General features: G+C 54.9%; 37 non-coding genes across 37 annotated transcripts; 29 read left to right on the top strand and 8 right to left on the bottom strand.

Annotated features, from left to right (window-relative positions):
• The first annotated feature begins 54 nt into the window (after positions 1-54).
• On the top strand, positions 55-128 carry Trnai-aau. Its single transcript has one exon. It is a non-coding gene; the product is annotated as a tRNA-Ile (tRNA).
• A 576-nt stretch (positions 129-704) lies between these two features.
• Positions 705-776, bottom strand: Trnag-ucc. Its single transcript has one exon. It is a non-coding gene; the product is annotated as a tRNA-Gly (tRNA).
• Positions 777-1,117: 341 nt separating this feature from the next.
• On the top strand, positions 1,118-1,188 carry Trnag-gcc. Its single transcript has one exon. It is a non-coding gene; the product is annotated as a tRNA-Gly (tRNA).
• Positions 1,189-1,481: 293 nt separating this feature from the next.
• Positions 1,482-1,554, top strand: Trnam-cau. Its single transcript has one exon. It is a non-coding gene; the product is annotated as a tRNA-Met (tRNA).
• A 281-nt stretch (positions 1,555-1,835) lies between these two features.
• On the top strand, positions 1,836-1,907 carry Trnae-uuc. The gene has a single exon. It is a non-coding gene; the product is annotated as a tRNA-Glu (tRNA).
• A 198-nt stretch (positions 1,908-2,105) lies between these two features.
• On the top strand, positions 2,106-2,179 carry Trnai-aau. The gene has a single exon. It is a non-coding gene; the product is annotated as a tRNA-Ile (tRNA).
• Positions 2,180-2,755: 576 nt separating this feature from the next.
• On the bottom strand, positions 2,756-2,827 carry Trnag-ucc. The gene has a single exon. It is a non-coding gene; the product is annotated as a tRNA-Gly (tRNA).
• A 341-nt stretch (positions 2,828-3,168) lies between these two features.
• Trnag-gcc lies at positions 3,169-3,239 on the top strand. Its single transcript has one exon. It is a non-coding gene; the product is annotated as a tRNA-Gly (tRNA).
• A 293-nt stretch (positions 3,240-3,532) lies between these two features.
• Positions 3,533-3,605, top strand: Trnam-cau. The gene has a single exon. It is a non-coding gene; the product is annotated as a tRNA-Met (tRNA).
• Positions 3,606-3,886: 281 nt separating this feature from the next.
• Trnae-uuc lies at positions 3,887-3,958 on the top strand. Its single transcript has one exon. It is a non-coding gene; the product is annotated as a tRNA-Glu (tRNA).
• A 198-nt stretch (positions 3,959-4,156) lies between these two features.
• On the top strand, positions 4,157-4,230 carry Trnai-aau. Its single transcript has one exon. It is a non-coding gene; the product is annotated as a tRNA-Ile (tRNA).
• A 576-nt stretch (positions 4,231-4,806) lies between these two features.
• Positions 4,807-4,878, bottom strand: Trnag-ucc. Its single transcript has one exon. It is a non-coding gene; the product is annotated as a tRNA-Gly (tRNA).
• A 341-nt stretch (positions 4,879-5,219) lies between these two features.
• Trnag-gcc lies at positions 5,220-5,290 on the top strand. Its single transcript has one exon. It is a non-coding gene; the product is annotated as a tRNA-Gly (tRNA).
• Positions 5,291-5,583: 293 nt separating this feature from the next.
• Trnam-cau lies at positions 5,584-5,656 on the top strand. The gene has a single exon. It is a non-coding gene; the product is annotated as a tRNA-Met (tRNA).
• A 281-nt stretch (positions 5,657-5,937) lies between these two features.
• Trnae-uuc lies at positions 5,938-6,009 on the top strand. The gene has a single exon. It is a non-coding gene; the product is annotated as a tRNA-Glu (tRNA).
• Positions 6,010-6,207: 198 nt separating this feature from the next.
• Trnai-aau lies at positions 6,208-6,281 on the top strand. Its single transcript has one exon. It is a non-coding gene; the product is annotated as a tRNA-Ile (tRNA).
• A 576-nt stretch (positions 6,282-6,857) lies between these two features.
• Positions 6,858-6,929, bottom strand: Trnag-ucc. Its single transcript has one exon. It is a non-coding gene; the product is annotated as a tRNA-Gly (tRNA).
• Positions 6,930-7,270: 341 nt separating this feature from the next.
• Positions 7,271-7,341, top strand: Trnag-gcc. Its single transcript has one exon. It is a non-coding gene; the product is annotated as a tRNA-Gly (tRNA).
• A 293-nt stretch (positions 7,342-7,634) lies between these two features.
• On the top strand, positions 7,635-7,707 carry Trnam-cau. Its single transcript has one exon. It is a non-coding gene; the product is annotated as a tRNA-Met (tRNA).
• A 281-nt stretch (positions 7,708-7,988) lies between these two features.
• On the top strand, positions 7,989-8,060 carry Trnae-uuc. The gene has a single exon. It is a non-coding gene; the product is annotated as a tRNA-Glu (tRNA).
• A 198-nt stretch (positions 8,061-8,258) lies between these two features.
• Trnai-aau lies at positions 8,259-8,332 on the top strand. The gene has a single exon. It is a non-coding gene; the product is annotated as a tRNA-Ile (tRNA).
• A 576-nt stretch (positions 8,333-8,908) lies between these two features.
• On the bottom strand, positions 8,909-8,980 carry Trnag-ucc. Its single transcript has one exon. It is a non-coding gene; the product is annotated as a tRNA-Gly (tRNA).
• Positions 8,981-9,321: 341 nt separating this feature from the next.
• Positions 9,322-9,392, top strand: Trnag-gcc. Its single transcript has one exon. It is a non-coding gene; the product is annotated as a tRNA-Gly (tRNA).
• Positions 9,393-9,685: 293 nt separating this feature from the next.
• On the top strand, positions 9,686-9,758 carry Trnam-cau. The gene has a single exon. It is a non-coding gene; the product is annotated as a tRNA-Met (tRNA).
• A 281-nt stretch (positions 9,759-10,039) lies between these two features.
• Trnae-uuc lies at positions 10,040-10,111 on the top strand. The gene has a single exon. It is a non-coding gene; the product is annotated as a tRNA-Glu (tRNA).
• Positions 10,112-10,309: 198 nt separating this feature from the next.
• Trnai-aau lies at positions 10,310-10,383 on the top strand. Its single transcript has one exon. It is a non-coding gene; the product is annotated as a tRNA-Ile (tRNA).
• A 576-nt stretch (positions 10,384-10,959) lies between these two features.
• On the bottom strand, positions 10,960-11,031 carry Trnag-ucc. The gene has a single exon. It is a non-coding gene; the product is annotated as a tRNA-Gly (tRNA).
• Positions 11,032-11,372: 341 nt separating this feature from the next.
• On the top strand, positions 11,373-11,443 carry Trnag-gcc. The gene has a single exon. It is a non-coding gene; the product is annotated as a tRNA-Gly (tRNA).
• Positions 11,444-11,736: 293 nt separating this feature from the next.
• On the top strand, positions 11,737-11,809 carry Trnam-cau. Its single transcript has one exon. It is a non-coding gene; the product is annotated as a tRNA-Met (tRNA).
• A 281-nt stretch (positions 11,810-12,090) lies between these two features.
• Positions 12,091-12,162, top strand: Trnae-uuc. The gene has a single exon. It is a non-coding gene; the product is annotated as a tRNA-Glu (tRNA).
• Positions 12,163-12,360: 198 nt separating this feature from the next.
• On the top strand, positions 12,361-12,434 carry Trnai-aau. The gene has a single exon. It is a non-coding gene; the product is annotated as a tRNA-Ile (tRNA).
• Positions 12,435-13,010: 576 nt separating this feature from the next.
• Positions 13,011-13,082, bottom strand: Trnag-ucc. Its single transcript has one exon. It is a non-coding gene; the product is annotated as a tRNA-Gly (tRNA).
• Positions 13,083-13,423: 341 nt separating this feature from the next.
• Positions 13,424-13,494, top strand: Trnag-gcc. Its single transcript has one exon. It is a non-coding gene; the product is annotated as a tRNA-Gly (tRNA).
• A 293-nt stretch (positions 13,495-13,787) lies between these two features.
• Trnam-cau lies at positions 13,788-13,860 on the top strand. Its single transcript has one exon. It is a non-coding gene; the product is annotated as a tRNA-Met (tRNA).
• Positions 13,861-14,141: 281 nt separating this feature from the next.
• Positions 14,142-14,213, top strand: Trnae-uuc. Its single transcript has one exon. It is a non-coding gene; the product is annotated as a tRNA-Glu (tRNA).
• A 198-nt stretch (positions 14,214-14,411) lies between these two features.
• Trnai-aau lies at positions 14,412-14,485 on the top strand. Its single transcript has one exon. It is a non-coding gene; the product is annotated as a tRNA-Ile (tRNA).
• A 576-nt stretch (positions 14,486-15,061) lies between these two features.
• Trnag-ucc lies at positions 15,062-15,133 on the bottom strand. The gene has a single exon. It is a non-coding gene; the product is annotated as a tRNA-Gly (tRNA).
• Between the last annotated feature and the right edge of the window lie 172 nt (positions 15,134-15,305).

Raw genomic sequence — 15,305 nt, 5'->3', positions numbered from 1 at the left:
TATGGCTTCATGCCACCTGATTCCAGCGTAGGGCTGAGCAACTGCATCTGCCGAGGCCCGTTAGCTCAGTTGGTTAGAGCGTCGTGCTAATAACGCGAAGGTCGTGGGTTCGATCCCCCCACGGGCCACTTCTCTTTTACTACTGCGAAAAGGCAGCGCCGATTTCAGCTGGCGAGTGTGATGACCAAATGATCATCACCCTGCGTGGAAGTTGACAGAGGATCCGAACCCGACTCGTCGGGAAGCACTACAGCATTCACTCGGCAATGGCCATAATATCTTGAATACACTGGTTAGAGAAAATGTCCGATTGCCGATGCGTAACAACTTTGGCCCTTGTCAGTACTTGGGCGGGTGAGCGCATGGGAACACAGGGCAGTATTGGCAGTTTTACTTCCTATTTTTGTTTCTCCTTTGTTTTCGGAGCTACAGCCCGATTCGGCCAGGGAGACGCCACCGTGAAATGAAGGGGGCGTGCTGTGTGTCCATCGCCTCGCCTCGCCTCTCCTTACCTCTCTCAGTCGTTTCTCGTGCTTGTCGTTTTGATATAGGCCGATTTGAGAGCGTCAGCTCTCGCGTCAGCTGAGCAAAGTCGAGACAAGTCGAGACACACTAAGGGCTGGTATGCAGCGAGTAAGAGGGCGAAAAAACAATAGTTTAAGAGCGCGTGGCAAAAGTACTCATACGCGAAATTAAAAGCCTGCTGCGGTGGCCGGGAATCGAACCCGGATCAACTGCTTGGAAGGCAACTATGCTGACCATTACACCACCACCGCACAAGCGAGCGCCCCGCCACCGCGCTGAGTCGGCTTCCCGCCTGTCGGCAGCGGCCGAAGGTGATCGTACCCGGCAGGCGCATTTCGAGGCAGGCTAGGGGAGCACATCCAGACGCATTCGGACAGCGTATCCGCGCACATTTCGCATCCTTTGGCAAGAGTCGGCGCCGGCGGCGCAAGAGTACGCAGAGGACCGCGTTCTGGCGGCATCTTTAAGCAGTGCAGTGCAGGATTCAGCGTCTGCAGCATCTTCTCCACAGAATGCTACGGCGCTTGACGGCAGTCCCACTTTCCCTTGAGACATCTGCTCGGGAAGCAGCGTGAAGGTACCGCTGGCCCGAGCATCGGTGGTTCAGTGGTAGAATGCTCGCCTGCCACGCGGGCGGCCCGGGTTCGATTCCCGGCCGATGCATCATTTTGTTTTTTCTCCGGTAGGGGTGCTGCGTGTCTTTCGCACTCGAACTGCGTGAGCCATGAGAATGAACCGCGGGATTCCGTGTGGAAAGAACCAATCATGCAGCGCGGACGACTGCTCGTTTGGACTCCTGCGTGCTATTGTACATACTGGCGTCGGCCTAGCATCGCAAGTTGCCTGCCGCGCCGTGAATGCACGTGTAGCAACAGAAAAAATGAGCCAGGGAGTGCAGACTCTCTACCACTTGTATTCGGTACTTACCAAGATTCCAGAAGGTCTAACGATCGCCTGCCTCGGTAGCGCAGTAGGCAGCGCGTAAGTCTCATAATCTTAAGGTCGTGAGTTCGATCCTCACCCGGGGCATCTAATTTTCTGTGACTGAAGGTGGTGCTGTTGCTAGGGCGCCAACTTATTTCTTGTTTGTTATCCGCAACGTTTCAACGCTTCAGCGGGAAAATGTTTACTTCCTGTTATTGCTACATACAGCTTCCCTATTCCTCTTCTCCCAGCAGAGCATGAAGCCAAAAGCATTGCTCTGCGACGTTTGAGGTGCGCGCCTTGCCAGTCAGTATGTGCAAAGATGCTCGCAAAGAGAGCGACAATGCGACAAGCGACCGTACGAACGGTCGAATGAAACGGCCGCATCCGGTGTGGTCTAGTGGCTAGGATACCTGGCTTTCACCCAGGAGGCCCGGGTTCGATTCCCGGTACCGGAACGGAATTTTTTCCACACGAATCGTGACAAGTTTGAGCTGTCCGAGCGGCCGTTTCCCGTCCTGCTCGCAATATAGCTACTGTTTCGTGACCGTCAGCAGAATATAGACTAGGGAAGCAGACACACGACGACCATAGGAATGGTGTATGGCTTCATGCCACCTGATTCCAGCGTAGGGCTGAGCAACTGCATCTGCCGAGGCCCGTTAGCTCAGTTGGTTAGAGCGTCGTGCTAATAACGCGAAGGTCGTGGGTTCGATCCCCCCACGGGCCACTTCTCTTTTACTACTGCGAAAAGGCAGCGCCGATTTCAGCTGGCGAGTGTGATGACCAAATGATCATCACCCTGCGTGGAAGTTGACAGAGGATCCGAACCCGACTCGTCGGGAAGCACTACAGCATTCACTCGGCAATGGCCATAATATCTTGAATACACTGGTTAGAGAAAATGTCCGATTGCCGATGCGTAACAACTTTGGCCCTTGTCAGTACTTGGGCGGGTGAGCGCATGGGAACACAGGGCAGTATTGGCAGTTTTACTTCCTATTTTTGTTTCTCCTTTGTTTTCGGAGCTACAGCCCGATTCGGCCAGGGAGACGCCACCGTGAAATGAAGGGGGCGTGCTGTGTGTCCATCGCCTCGCCTCGCCTCTCCTTACCTCTCTCAGTCGTTTCTCGTGCTTGTCGTTTTGATATAGGCCGATTTGAGAGCGTCAGCTCTCGCGTCAGCTGAGCAAAGTCGAGACAAGTCGAGACACACTAAGGGCTGGTATGCAGCGAGTAAGAGGGCGAAAAAACAATAGTTTAAGAGCGCGTGGCAAAAGTACTCATACGCGAAATTAAAAGCCTGCTGCGGTGGCCGGGAATCGAACCCGGATCAACTGCTTGGAAGGCAACTATGCTGACCATTACACCACCACCGCACAAGCGAGCGCCCCGCCACCGCGCTGAGTCGGCTTCCCGCCTGTCGGCAGCGGCCGAAGGTGATCGTACCCGGCAGGCGCATTTCGAGGCAGGCTAGGGGAGCACATCCAGACGCATTCGGACAGCGTATCCGCGCACATTTCGCATCCTTTGGCAAGAGTCGGCGCCGGCGGCGCAAGAGTACGCAGAGGACCGCGTTCTGGCGGCATCTTTAAGCAGTGCAGTGCAGGATTCAGCGTCTGCAGCATCTTCTCCACAGAATGCTACGGCGCTTGACGGCAGTCCCACTTTCCCTTGAGACATCTGCTCGGGAAGCAGCGTGAAGGTACCGCTGGCCCGAGCATCGGTGGTTCAGTGGTAGAATGCTCGCCTGCCACGCGGGCGGCCCGGGTTCGATTCCCGGCCGATGCATCATTTTGTTTTTTCTCCGGTAGGGGTGCTGCGTGTCTTTCGCACTCGAACTGCGTGAGCCATGAGAATGAACCGCGGGATTCCGTGTGGAAAGAACCAATCATGCAGCGCGGACGACTGCTCGTTTGGACTCCTGCGTGCTATTGTACATACTGGCGTCGGCCTAGCATCGCAAGTTGCCTGCCGCGCCGTGAATGCACGTGTAGCAACAGAAAAAATGAGCCAGGGAGTGCAGACTCTCTACCACTTGTATTCGGTACTTACCAAGATTCCAGAAGGTCTAACGATCGCCTGCCTCGGTAGCGCAGTAGGCAGCGCGTAAGTCTCATAATCTTAAGGTCGTGAGTTCGATCCTCACCCGGGGCATCTAATTTTCTGTGACTGAAGGTGGTGCTGTTGCTAGGGCGCCAACTTATTTCTTGTTTGTTATCCGCAACGTTTCAACGCTTCAGCGGGAAAATGTTTACTTCCTGTTATTGCTACATACAGCTTCCCTATTCCTCTTCTCCCAGCAGAGCATGAAGCCAAAAGCATTGCTCTGCGACGTTTGAGGTGCGCGCCTTGCCAGTCAGTATGTGCAAAGATGCTCGCAAAGAGAGCGACAATGCGACGAGCGACCGTACGAACGGTCGAATGAAACGGCCGCATCCGGTGTGGTCTAGTGGCTAGGATACCTGGCTTTCACCCAGGAGGCCCGGGTTCGATTCCCGGTACCGGAACGGAATTTTTTCCACACGAATCGTGACAAGTTTGAGCTGTCCGAGCGGCCGTTTCCCGTCCTGCTCGCAATATAGCTACTGTTTCGTGACCGTCAGCAGAATATAGACTAGGGAAGCAGACACACGACGACCATAGGAATGGTGTATGGCTTCATGCCACCTGATTCCAGCGTAGGGCTGAGCAACTGCATCTGCCGAGGCCCGTTAGCTCAGTTGGTTAGAGCGTCGTGCTAATAACGCGAAGGTCGTGGGTTCGATCCCCCCACGGGCCACTTCTCTTTTACTACTGCGAAAAGGCAGCGCCGATTTCAGCTGGCGAGTGTGATGACCAAATGATCATCACCCTGCGTGGAAGTTGACAGAGGATCCGAACCCGACTCGTCGGGAAGCACTACAGCATTCACTCGGCAATGGCCATAATATCTTGAATACACTGGTTAGAGAAAATGTCCGATTGCCGATGCGTAACAACTTTGGCCCTTGTCAGTACTTGGGCGGGTGAGCGCATGGGAACACAGGGCAGTATTGGCAGTTTTACTTCCTATTTTTGTTTCTCCTTTGTTTTCGGAGCTACAGCCCGATTCGGCCAGGGAGACGCCACCGTGAAATGAAGGGGGCGTGCTGTGTGTCCATCGCCTCGCCTCGCCTCTCCTTACCTCTCTCAGTCGTTTCTCGTGCTTGTCGTTTTGATATAGGCCGATTTGAGAGCGTCAGCTCTCGCGTCAGCTGAGCAAAGTCGAGACAAGTCGAGACACACTAAGGGCTGGTATGCAGCGAGTAAGAGGGCGAAAAAACAATAGTTTAAGAGCGCGTGGCAAAAGTACTCATACGCGAAATTAAAAGCCTGCTGCGGTGGCCGGGAATCGAACCCGGATCAACTGCTTGGAAGGCAACTATGCTGACCATTACACCACCACCGCACAAGCGAGCGCCCCGCCACCGCGCTGAGTCGGCTTCCCGCCTGTCGGCAGCGGCCGAAGGTGATCGTACCCGGCAGGCGCATTTCGAGGCAGGCTAGGGGAGCACATCCAGACGCATTCGGACAGCGTATCCGCGCACATTTCGCATCCTTTGGCAAGAGTCGGCGCCGGCGGCGCAAGAGTACGCAGAGGACCGCGTTCTGGCGGCATCTTTAAGCAGTGCAGTGCAGGATTCAGCGTCTGCAGCATCTTCTCCACAGAATGCTACGGCGCTTGACGGCAGTCCCACTTTCCCTTGAGACATCTGCTCGGGAAGCAGCGTGAAGGTACCGCTGGCCCGAGCATCGGTGGTTCAGTGGTAGAATGCTCGCCTGCCACGCGGGCGGCCCGGGTTCGATTCCCGGCCGATGCATCATTTTGTTTTTTCTCCGGTAGGGGTGCTGCGTGTCTTTCGCACTCGAACTGCGTGAGCCATGAGAATGAACCGCGGGATTCCGTGTGGAAAGAACCAATCATGCAGCGCGGACGACTGCTCGTTTGGACTCCTGCGTGCTATTGTACATACTGGCGTCGGCCTAGCATCGCAAGTTGCCTGCCGCGCCGTGAATGCGCGTGTAGCAACAGAAAAAATGAGCCAGGGAGTGCAGACTCTCTACCACTTGTATTCGGTACTTACCAAGATTCCAGAAGGTCTAACGATCGCCTGCCTCGGTAGCGCAGTAGGCAGCGCGTAAGTCTCATAATCTTAAGGTCGTGAGTTCGATCCTCACCCGGGGCATCTAATTTTCTGTGACTGAAGGTGGTGCTGTTGCTAGGGCGCCAACTTATTTCTTGTTTGTTATCCGCAACGTTTCAACGCTTCAGCGGGAAAATGTTTACTTCCTGTTATTGCTACATACAGCTTCCCTATTCCTCTTCTCCCAGCAGAGCATGAAGCCAAAAGCATTGCTCTGCGACGTTTGAGGTGCGCGCCTTGCCAGTCAGTATGTGCAAAGATGCTCGCAAAGAGAGCGACAATGCGACAAGCGACCGTACGAACGGTCGAATGAAACGGCCGCATCCGGTGTGGTCTAGTGGCTAGGATACCTGGCTTTCACCCAGGAGGCCCGGGTTCGATTCCCGGTACCGGAACGGAATTTTTTCCACACGAATCGTGACAAGTTTGAGCTGTCCGAGCGGCCGTTTCCCGTCCTGCTCGCAATATAGCTACTGTTTCGTGACCGTCAGCAGAATATAGACTAGGGAAGCAGACACACGACGACCATAGGAATGGTGTATGGCTTCATGCCACCTGATTCCAGCGTAGGGCTGAGCAACTGCATCTGCCGAGGCCCGTTAGCTCAGTTGGTTAGAGCGTCGTGCTAATAACGCGAAGGTCGTGGGTTCGATCCCCCCACGGGCCACTTCTCTTTTACTACTGCGAAAAGGCAGCGCCGATTTCAGCTGGCGAGTGTGATGACCAAATGATCATCACCCTGCGTGGAAGTTGACAGAGGATCCGAACCCGACTCGTCGGGAAGCACTACAGCATTCACTCGGCAATGGCCATAATATCTTGAATACACTGGTTAGAGAAAATGTCCGATTGCCGATGCGTAACAACTTTGGCCCTTGTCAGTACTTGGGCGGGTGAGCGCATGGGAACACAGGGCAGTATTGGCAGTTTTACTTCCTATTTTTGTTTCTCCTTTGTTTTCGGAGCTACAGCCCGATTCGGCCAGGGAGACGCCACCGTGAAATGAAGGGGGCGTGCTGTGTGTCCATCGCCTCGCCTCGCCTCTCCTTACCTCTCTCAGTCGTTTCTCGTGCTTGTCGTTTTGATATAGGCCGATTTGAGAGCGTCAGCTCTCGCGTCAGCTGAGCAAAGTCGAGACAAGTCGAGACACACTAAGGGCTGGTATGCAGCGAGTAAGAGGGCGAAAAAACAATAGTTTAAGAGCGCGTGGCAAAAGTACTCATACGCGAAATTAAAAGCCTGCTGCGGTGGCCGGGAATCGAACCCGGATCAACTGCTTGGAAGGCAACTATGCTGACCATTACACCACCACCGCACAAGCGAGCGCCCCGCCACCGCGCTGAGTCGGCTTCCCGCCTGTCGGCAGCGGCCGAAGGTGATCGTACCCGGCAGGCGCATTTCGAGGCAGGCTAGGGGAGCACATCCAGACGCATTCGGACAGCGTATCCGCGCACATTTCGCATCCTTTGGCAAGAGTCGGCGCCGGCGGCGCAAGAGTACGCAGAGGACCGCGTTCTGGCGGCATCTTTAAGCAGTGCAGTGCAGGATTCAGCGTCTGCAGCATCTTCTCCACAGAATGCTACGGCGCTTGACGGCAGTCCCACTTTCCCTTGAGACATCTGCTCGGGAAGCAGCGTGAAGGTACCGCTGGCCCGAGCATCGGTGGTTCAGTGGTAGAATGCTCGCCTGCCACGCGGGCGGCCCGGGTTCGATTCCCGGCCGATGCATCATTTTGTTTTTTCTCCGGTAGGGGTGCTGCGTGTCTTTCGCACTCGAACTGCGTGAGCCATGAGAATGAACCGCGGGATTCCGTGTGGAAAGAACCAATCATGCAGCGCGGACGACTGCTCGTTTGGACTCCTGCGTGCTATTGTACATACTGGCGTCGGCCTAGCATCGCAAGTTGCCTGCCGCGCCGTGAATGCACGTGTAGCAACAGAAAAAATGAGCCAGGGAGTGCAGACTCTCTACCACTTGTATTCGGTACTTACCAAGATTCCAGAAGGTCTAACGATCGCCTGCCTCGGTAGCGCAGTAGGCAGCGCGTAAGTCTCATAATCTTAAGGTCGTGAGTTCGATCCTCACCCGGGGCATCTAATTTTCTGTGACTGAAGGTGGTGCTGTTGCTAGGGCGCCAACTTATTTCTTGTTTGTTATCCGCAACGTTTCAACGCTTCAGCGGGAAAATGTTTACTTCCTGTTATTGCTACATACAGCTTCCCTATTCCTCTTCTCCCAGCAGAGCATGAAGCCAAAAGCATTGCTCTGCGACGTTTGAGGTGCGCGCCTTGCCAGTCAGTATGTGCAAAGATGCTCGCAAAGAGAGCGACAATGCGACAAGCGACCGTACGAACGGTCGAATGAAACGGCCGCATCCGGTGTGGTCTAGTGGCTAGGATACCTGGCTTTCACCCAGGAGGCCCGGGTTCGATTCCCGGTACCGGAACGGAATTTTTTCCACACGAATCGTGACAAGTTTGAGCTGTCCGAGCGGCCGTTTCCCGTCCTGCTCGCAATATAGCTACTGTTTCGTGACCGTCAGCAGAATATAGACTAGGGAAGCAGACACACGACGACCATAGGAATGGTGTATGGCTTCATGCCACCTGATTCCAGCGTAGGGCTGAGCAACTGCATCTGCCGAGGCCCGTTAGCTCAGTTGGTTAGAGCGTCGTGCTAATAACGCGAAGGTCGTGGGTTCGATCCCCCCACGGGCCACTTCTCTTTTACTACTGCGAAAAGGCAGCGCCGATTTCAGCTGGCGAGTGTGATGACCAAATGATCATCACCCTGCGTGGAAGTTGACAGAGGATCCGAACCCGACTCGTCGGGAAGCACTACAGCATTCACTCGGCAATGGCCATAATATCTTGAATACACTGGTTAGAGAAAATGTCCGATTGCCGATGCGTAACAACTTTGGCCCTTGTCAGTACTTGGGCGGGTGAGCGCATGGGAACACAGGGCAGTATTGGCAGTTTTACTTCCTATTTTTGTTTCTCCTTTGTTTTCGGAGCTACAGCCCGATTCGGCCAGGGAGACGCCACCGTGAAATGAAGGGGGCGTGCTGTGTGTCCATCGCCTCGCCTCGCCTCTCCTTACCTCTCTCAGTCGTTTCTCGTGCTTGTCGTTTTGATATAGGCCGATTTGAGAGCGTCAGCTCTCGCGTCAGCTGAGCAAAGTCGAGACAAGTCGAGACACACTAAGGGCTGGTATGCAGCGAGTAAGAGGGCGAAAAAACAATAGTTTAAGAGCGCGTGGCAAAAGTACTCATACGCGAAATTAAAAGCCTGCTGCGGTGGCCGGGAATCGAACCCGGATCAACTGCTTGGAAGGCAACTATGCTGACCATTACACCACCACCGCACAAGCGAGCGCCCCGCCACCGCGCTGAGTCGGCTTCCCGCCTGTCGGCAGCGGCCGAAGGTGATCGTACCCGGCAGGCGCATTTCGAGGCAGGCTAGGGGAGCACATCCAGACGCATTCGGACAGCGTATCCGCGCACATTTCGCATCCTTTGGCAAGAGTCGGCGCCGGCGGCGCAAGAGTACGCAGAGGACCGCGTTCTGGCGGCATCTTTAAGCAGTGCAGTGCAGGATTCAGCGTCTGCAGCATCTTCTCCACAGAATGCTACGGCGCTTGACGGCAGTCCCACTTTCCCTTGAGACATCTGCTCGGGAAGCAGCGTGAAGGTACCGCTGGCCCGAGCATCGGTGGTTCAGTGGTAGAATGCTCGCCTGCCACGCGGGCGGCCCGGGTTCGATTCCCGGCCGATGCATCATTTTGTTTTTTCTCCGGTAGGGGTGCTGCGTGTCTTTCGCACTCGAACTGCGTGAGCCATGAGAATGAACCGCGGGATTCCGTGTGGAAAGAACCAATCATGCAGCGCGGACGACTGCTCGTTTGGACTCCTGCGTGCTATTGTACATACTGGCGTCGGCCTAGCATCGCAAGTTGCCTGCCGCGCCGTGAATGCACGTGTAGCAACAGAAAAAATGAGCCAGGGAGTGCAGACTCTCTACCACTTGTATTCGGTACTTACCAAGATTCCAGAAGGTCTAACGATCGCCTGCCTCGGTAGCGCAGTAGGCAGCGCGTAAGTCTCATAATCTTAAGGTCGTGAGTTCGATCCTCACCCGGGGCATCTAATTTTCTGTGACTGAAGGTGGTGCTGTTGCTAGGGCGCCAACTTATTTCTTGTTTGTTATCCGCAACGTTTCAACGCTTCAGCGGGAAAATGTTTACTTCCTGTTATTGCTACATACAGCTTCCCTATTCCTCTTCTCCCAGCAGAGCATGAAGCCAAAAGCATTGCTCTGCGACGTTTGAGGTGCGCGCCTTGCCAGTCAGTATGTGCAAAGATGCTCGCAAAGAGAGCGACAATGCGACAAGCGACCGTACGAACGGTCGAATGAAACGGCCGCATCCGGTGTGGTCTAGTGGCTAGGATACCTGGCTTTCACCCAGGAGGCCCGGGTTCGATTCCCGGTACCGGAACGGAATTTTTTCCACACGAATCGTGACAAGTTTGAGCTGTCCGAGCGGCCGTTTCCCGTCCTGCTCGCAATATAGCTACTGTTTCGTGACCGTCAGCAGAATATAGACTAGGGAAGCAGACACACGACGACCATAGGAATGGTGTATGGCTTCATGCCACCTGATTCCAGCGTAGGGCTGAGCAACTGCATCTGCCGAGGCCCGTTAGCTCAGTTGGTTAGAGCGTCGTGCTAATAACGCGAAGGTCGTGGGTTCGATCCCCCCACGGGCCACTTCTCTTTTACTACTGCGAAAAGGCAGCGCCGATTTCAGCTGGCGAGTGTGATGACCAAATGATCATCACCCTGCGTGGAAGTTGACAGAGGATCCGAACCCGACTCGTCGGGAAGCACTACAGCATTCACTCGGCAATGGCCATAATATCTTGAATACACTGGTTAGAGAAAATGTCCGATTGCCGATGCGTAACAACTTTGGCCCTTGTCAGTACTTGGGCGGGTGAGCGCATGGGAACACAGGGCAGTATTGGCAGTTTTACTTCCTATTTTTGTTTCTCCTTTGTTTTCGGAGCTACAGCCCGATTCGGCCAGGGAGACGCCACCGTGAAATGAAGGGGGCGTGCTGTGTGTCCATCGCCTCGCCTCGCCTCTCCTTACCTCTCTCAGTCGTTTCTCGTGCTTGTCGTTTTGATATAGGCCGATTTGAGAGCGTCAGCTCTCGCGTCAGCTGAGCAAAGTCGAGACAAGTCGAGACACACTAAGGGCTGGTATGCAGCGAGTAAGAGGGCGAAAAAACAATAGTTTAAGAGCGCGTGGCAAAAGTACTCATACGCGAAATTAAAAGCCTGCTGCGGTGGCCGGGAATCGAACCCGGATCAACTGCTTGGAAGGCAACTATGCTGACCATTACACCACCACCGCACAAGCGAGCGCCCCGCCACCGCGCTGAGTCGGCTTCCCGCCTGTCGGCAGCGGCCGAAGGTGATCGTACCCGGCAGGCGCATTTCGAGGCAGGCTAGGGGAGCACATCCAGACGCATTCGGACAGCGTATCCGCGCACATTTCGCATCCTTTGGCAAGAGTCGGCGCCGGCGGCGCAAGAGTACGCAGAGGACCGCGTTCTGGCGGCATCTTTAAGCAGTGCAGTGCAGGATTCAGCGTCTGCAGCATCTTCTCCACAGAATGCTACGGCGCTTGACGGCAGTCCCACTTTCCCTTGAGACATCTGCTCGGGAAGCAGCGTGAAGGTACCGCTGGCCCGAGCATCGGTGGTTCAGTGGTAGAATGCTCGCCTGCCACGCGGGCGGCCCGGGTTCGATTCCCGGCCGATGCATCATTTTGTTTTTTCTCCGGTAGGGGTGCTGCGTGTCTTTCGCACTCGAACTGCGTGAGCCATGAGAATGAACCGCGGGATTCCGTGTGGAAAGAACCAATCATGCAGCGCGGACGACTGCTCGTTTGGACTCCTGCGTGCTATTGTACATACTGGCGTCGGCCTAGCATCGCAAGTTGCCTGCCGCGCCGTGAATGCACGTGTAGCAACAGAAAAAATGAGCCAGGGAGTGCAGACTCTCTACCACTTGTATTCGGTACTTACCAAGATTCCAGAAGGTCTAACGATCGCCTGCCTCGGTAGCGCAGTAGGCAGCGCGTAAGTCTCATAATCTTAAGGTCGTGAGTTCGATCCTCACCCGGGGCATCTAATTTTCTGTGACTGAAGGTGGTGCTGTTGCTAGGGCGCCAACTTACTTCTTGTTTGTTATCCGCAACGTTTCAACGCTTCAGCGGGAAAATGTTTACTTCCTGTTATTGCTACATACAGCTTCCCTATTCCTCTTCTCCCAGCAGAGCATGAAGCCAAAAGCATTGCTCTGCGACGTTTGAGGTGCGCGCCTTGCCAGTCAGTATGTGCAAAGATGCTCGCAAAGAGAGCGACAATGCGACAAGCGACCGTACGAACGGTCGAATGAAACGGCCGCATCCGGTGTGGTCTAGTGGCTAGGATACCTGGCTTTCACCCAGGAGGCCCGGGTTCGATTCCCGGTACCGGAACGGAATTTTTTCCACACGAATCGTGACAAGTTTGAGCTGTCCGAGCGGCCGTTTCCCGTCCTGCTCGCAATATAGCTACTGTTTCGTGACCGTCAGCAGAATATAGACTAGGGAAGCAGACACACGACGACCATAGGAATGGTGTATGGCTTCATGCCACCTGATTCCAGCGTAGGGCTGAGCAACTGCATCTGCCGAGGCCCGTTAGCTCAGTTGGTTAGAGCGTCGTGCTAATAACGCGAAGGTCGTGGGTTCGATCCCCACACGGGCCACTTCTCTTTTACTACTGCGAAAAGGCAGCGCCGATTTCAGCTGGCGAGTGTGATGACCAAATGATCATCACCCTGCGTGGAAGTTGACAGAGGATCCGAACCCGACTCGTCGGGAAGCACTACAGCATTCACTCGGCAATGGCCATAATATCTTGAATACACTGGTTAGAGAAAATGTCCGATTGCCGATGCGTAACAACTTTGGCCCTTGTCAGTACTTGGGCGGGTGAGCGCATGGGAACACAGGGCAGTATTGGCAGTTTTACTTCCTATTTTTGTTTCTCCTTTGTTTTCGGAGCTACAGCCCGATTCGGCCAGGGAGACGCCACCGTGAAATGAAGGGGGCGTGCTGTGTGTCCATCGCCTCGCCTCGCCTCTCCTTACCTCTCTCAGTCGTTTCTCGTGCTTGTCGTTTTGATATAGGCCGATTTGAGAGCGTCAGCTCTCGCGTCAGCTGAGCAAAGTCGAGACAAGTCGAGACACACTAAGGGCTGGTATGCAGCGAGTAAGAGGGCGAAAAAACAATAGTTTAAGAGCGCGTGGCAAAAGTACTCATACGCGAAATTAAAAGCCTGCTGCGGTGGCCGGGAATCGAACCCGGATCAACTGCTTGGAAGGCAACTATGCTGACCATTACACCACCACCGCACAAGCGTGCGCCCCGCCACCGCGCTGAGTCGGCTTCCCGCCTGTCGGCAGCGGCCGAAGGTGATCGTACCCGGCAGGCGCATTTCGAGGCAGGCTAGGGGAGCACATCCAGACGCATTCGGACAGCGTATCCGCGCACATTTCGCATCCTTTGGCAAGAGTCGGCGCCGGCGGCGCAAGAGTACGCAGAGGACCGCGTTCTGGCGGCATCTTTAAGCAGTGCAGTGCAGGATTCAGCGTCTGCAGCATCTTCTCCACAGAATGCTACGGCGCTTGACGGCAGTCCCACTTTCCCTTGAGACATCTGCTCGGGAAGCAGCGTGAAGGTACCGCTGGCCCGAGCATCGGTGGTTCAGTGGTAGAATGCTCGCCTGCCACGCGGGCGGCCCGGGTTCGATTCCCGGCCGATGCATCATTTTGTTTTTTCTCCGGTAGGGGTGCTGCGTGTCTTTCGCACTCGAACTGCGTGAGCCATGAGAATGAACCGCGGGATTCCGTGTGGAAAGAACCAATCATGCAGCGCGGACGACTGCTCGTTTGGACTCCTGCGTGCTATTGTACATACTGGCGTCGGCCTAGCATCGCAAGTTGCCTGCCGCGCCGTGAATGCACGTGTAGCAACAGAAAAAATGAGCCAGGGAGTGCAGACTCTCTACCACTTGTATTCGGTACTTACCAAGATTCCAGAAGGTCTAACGATCGCCTGCCTCGGTAGCGCAGTAGGCAGCGCGTAAGTCTCATAATCTTAAGGTCGTGAGTTCGATCCTCACCCGGGGCATCTAATTTTCTGTGACTGAAGGTGGTGCTGTTGCTAGGGCGCCAACTTATTTCTTGTTTGTTATCCGCAACGTTTCAACGCTTCAGCGGGAAAATGTTTACTTCCTGTTATTGCTACATACAGCTTCCCTATTCCTCTTCTCCCAGCAGAGCATGAAGCCAAAAGCATTGCTCTGCGACGTTTGAGGTGCGCGCCTTGCCAGTCAGTATGTGCAAAGATGCTCGCAAAGAGAGCGACAATGCGACAAGCGACCGTACGAACGGTCGAATGAAACGGCCGCATCCGGTGTGGTCTAGTGGCTAGGATACCTGGCTTTCACCCAGGAGGCCCGGGTTCGATTCCCGGTACCGGAACGGAATTTTTTCCACACGAATCGTGACAAGTTTGAGCTGTCCGAGCGGCCGTTTCCCGTCCTGCTCGCAATATAGCTACTGTTTCGTGACCGTCAGCAGAATATAGACTAGGGAAGCAGACACACGACGACCATAGGAATGGTGTATGGCTTCATGCCACCTGATTCCAGCGTAGGGCTGAGCAACTGCATCTGCCGAGGCCCGTTAGCTCAGTTGGTTAGAGCGTCGTGCTAATAACGCGAAGGTCGTGGGTTCGATCCCCCCACGGGCCACTTCTCTTTTACTACTGCGAAAAGGCAGCGCCGATTTCAGCTGGCGAGTGTGATGACCAAATGATCATCACCCTGCGTGGAAGTTGACAGAGGATCCGAACCCGACTCGTCGGGAAGCACTACAGCATTCACTCGGCAATGGCCATAATATCTTGAATACACTGGTTAGAGAAAATGTCCGATTGCCGATGCGTAACAACTTTGGCCCTTGTCAGTACTTGGGCGGGTGAGCGCATGGGAACACAGGGCAGTATTGGCAGTTTTACTTCCTATTTTTGTTTCTCCTTTGTTTTCGGAGCTACAGCCCGATTCGGCCAGGGAGACGCCACCGTGAAATGAAGGGGGCGTGCTGTGTGTCCATCGCCTCGCCTCGCCTCTCCTTACCTCTCTCAGTCGTTTCTCGTGCTTGTCGTTTTGATATAGGCCGATTTGAGAGCGTCAGCTCTCGCGTCAGCTGAGCAAAGTCGAGACAAGTCGAGACACACTAAGGGCTGGTATGCAGCGAGTAAGAGGGCGAAAAAACAATAGTTTAAGAGCGCGTGGCAAAAGTACTCATACGCGAAATTAAAAGCCTGCTGCGGTGGCCGGGAATCGAACCCGGATCAACTGCTTGGAAGGCAACTATGCTGACCATTACACCACCACCGCACAAGCGAGCGCCCCGCCACCGCGCTGAGTCGGCTTCCCGCCTGTCGGCAGCGGCCGAAGGTGATCGTACCCGGCAGGCGCATTTCGAGGCAGGCTAGGGGAGCACATCCAGACGCATTCGGACAGCGTATCCGCGCACATTTCGCATCCTTTGGCAAGAGTCGGCGCCGGC

Source organism: Schistocerca americana, unplaced genomic scaffold, assembly GCF_021461395.2.
Source record: "Schistocerca americana isolate TAMUIC-IGC-003095 unplaced genomic scaffold, iqSchAmer2.1 HiC_scaffold_133, whole genome shotgun sequence".
Lineage (NCBI taxonomy): Eukaryota > Metazoa > Arthropoda > Insecta > Orthoptera > Acrididae > Schistocerca > Schistocerca americana.
This window is presented reverse-complemented; position numbering and strand designations above follow the sequence as displayed.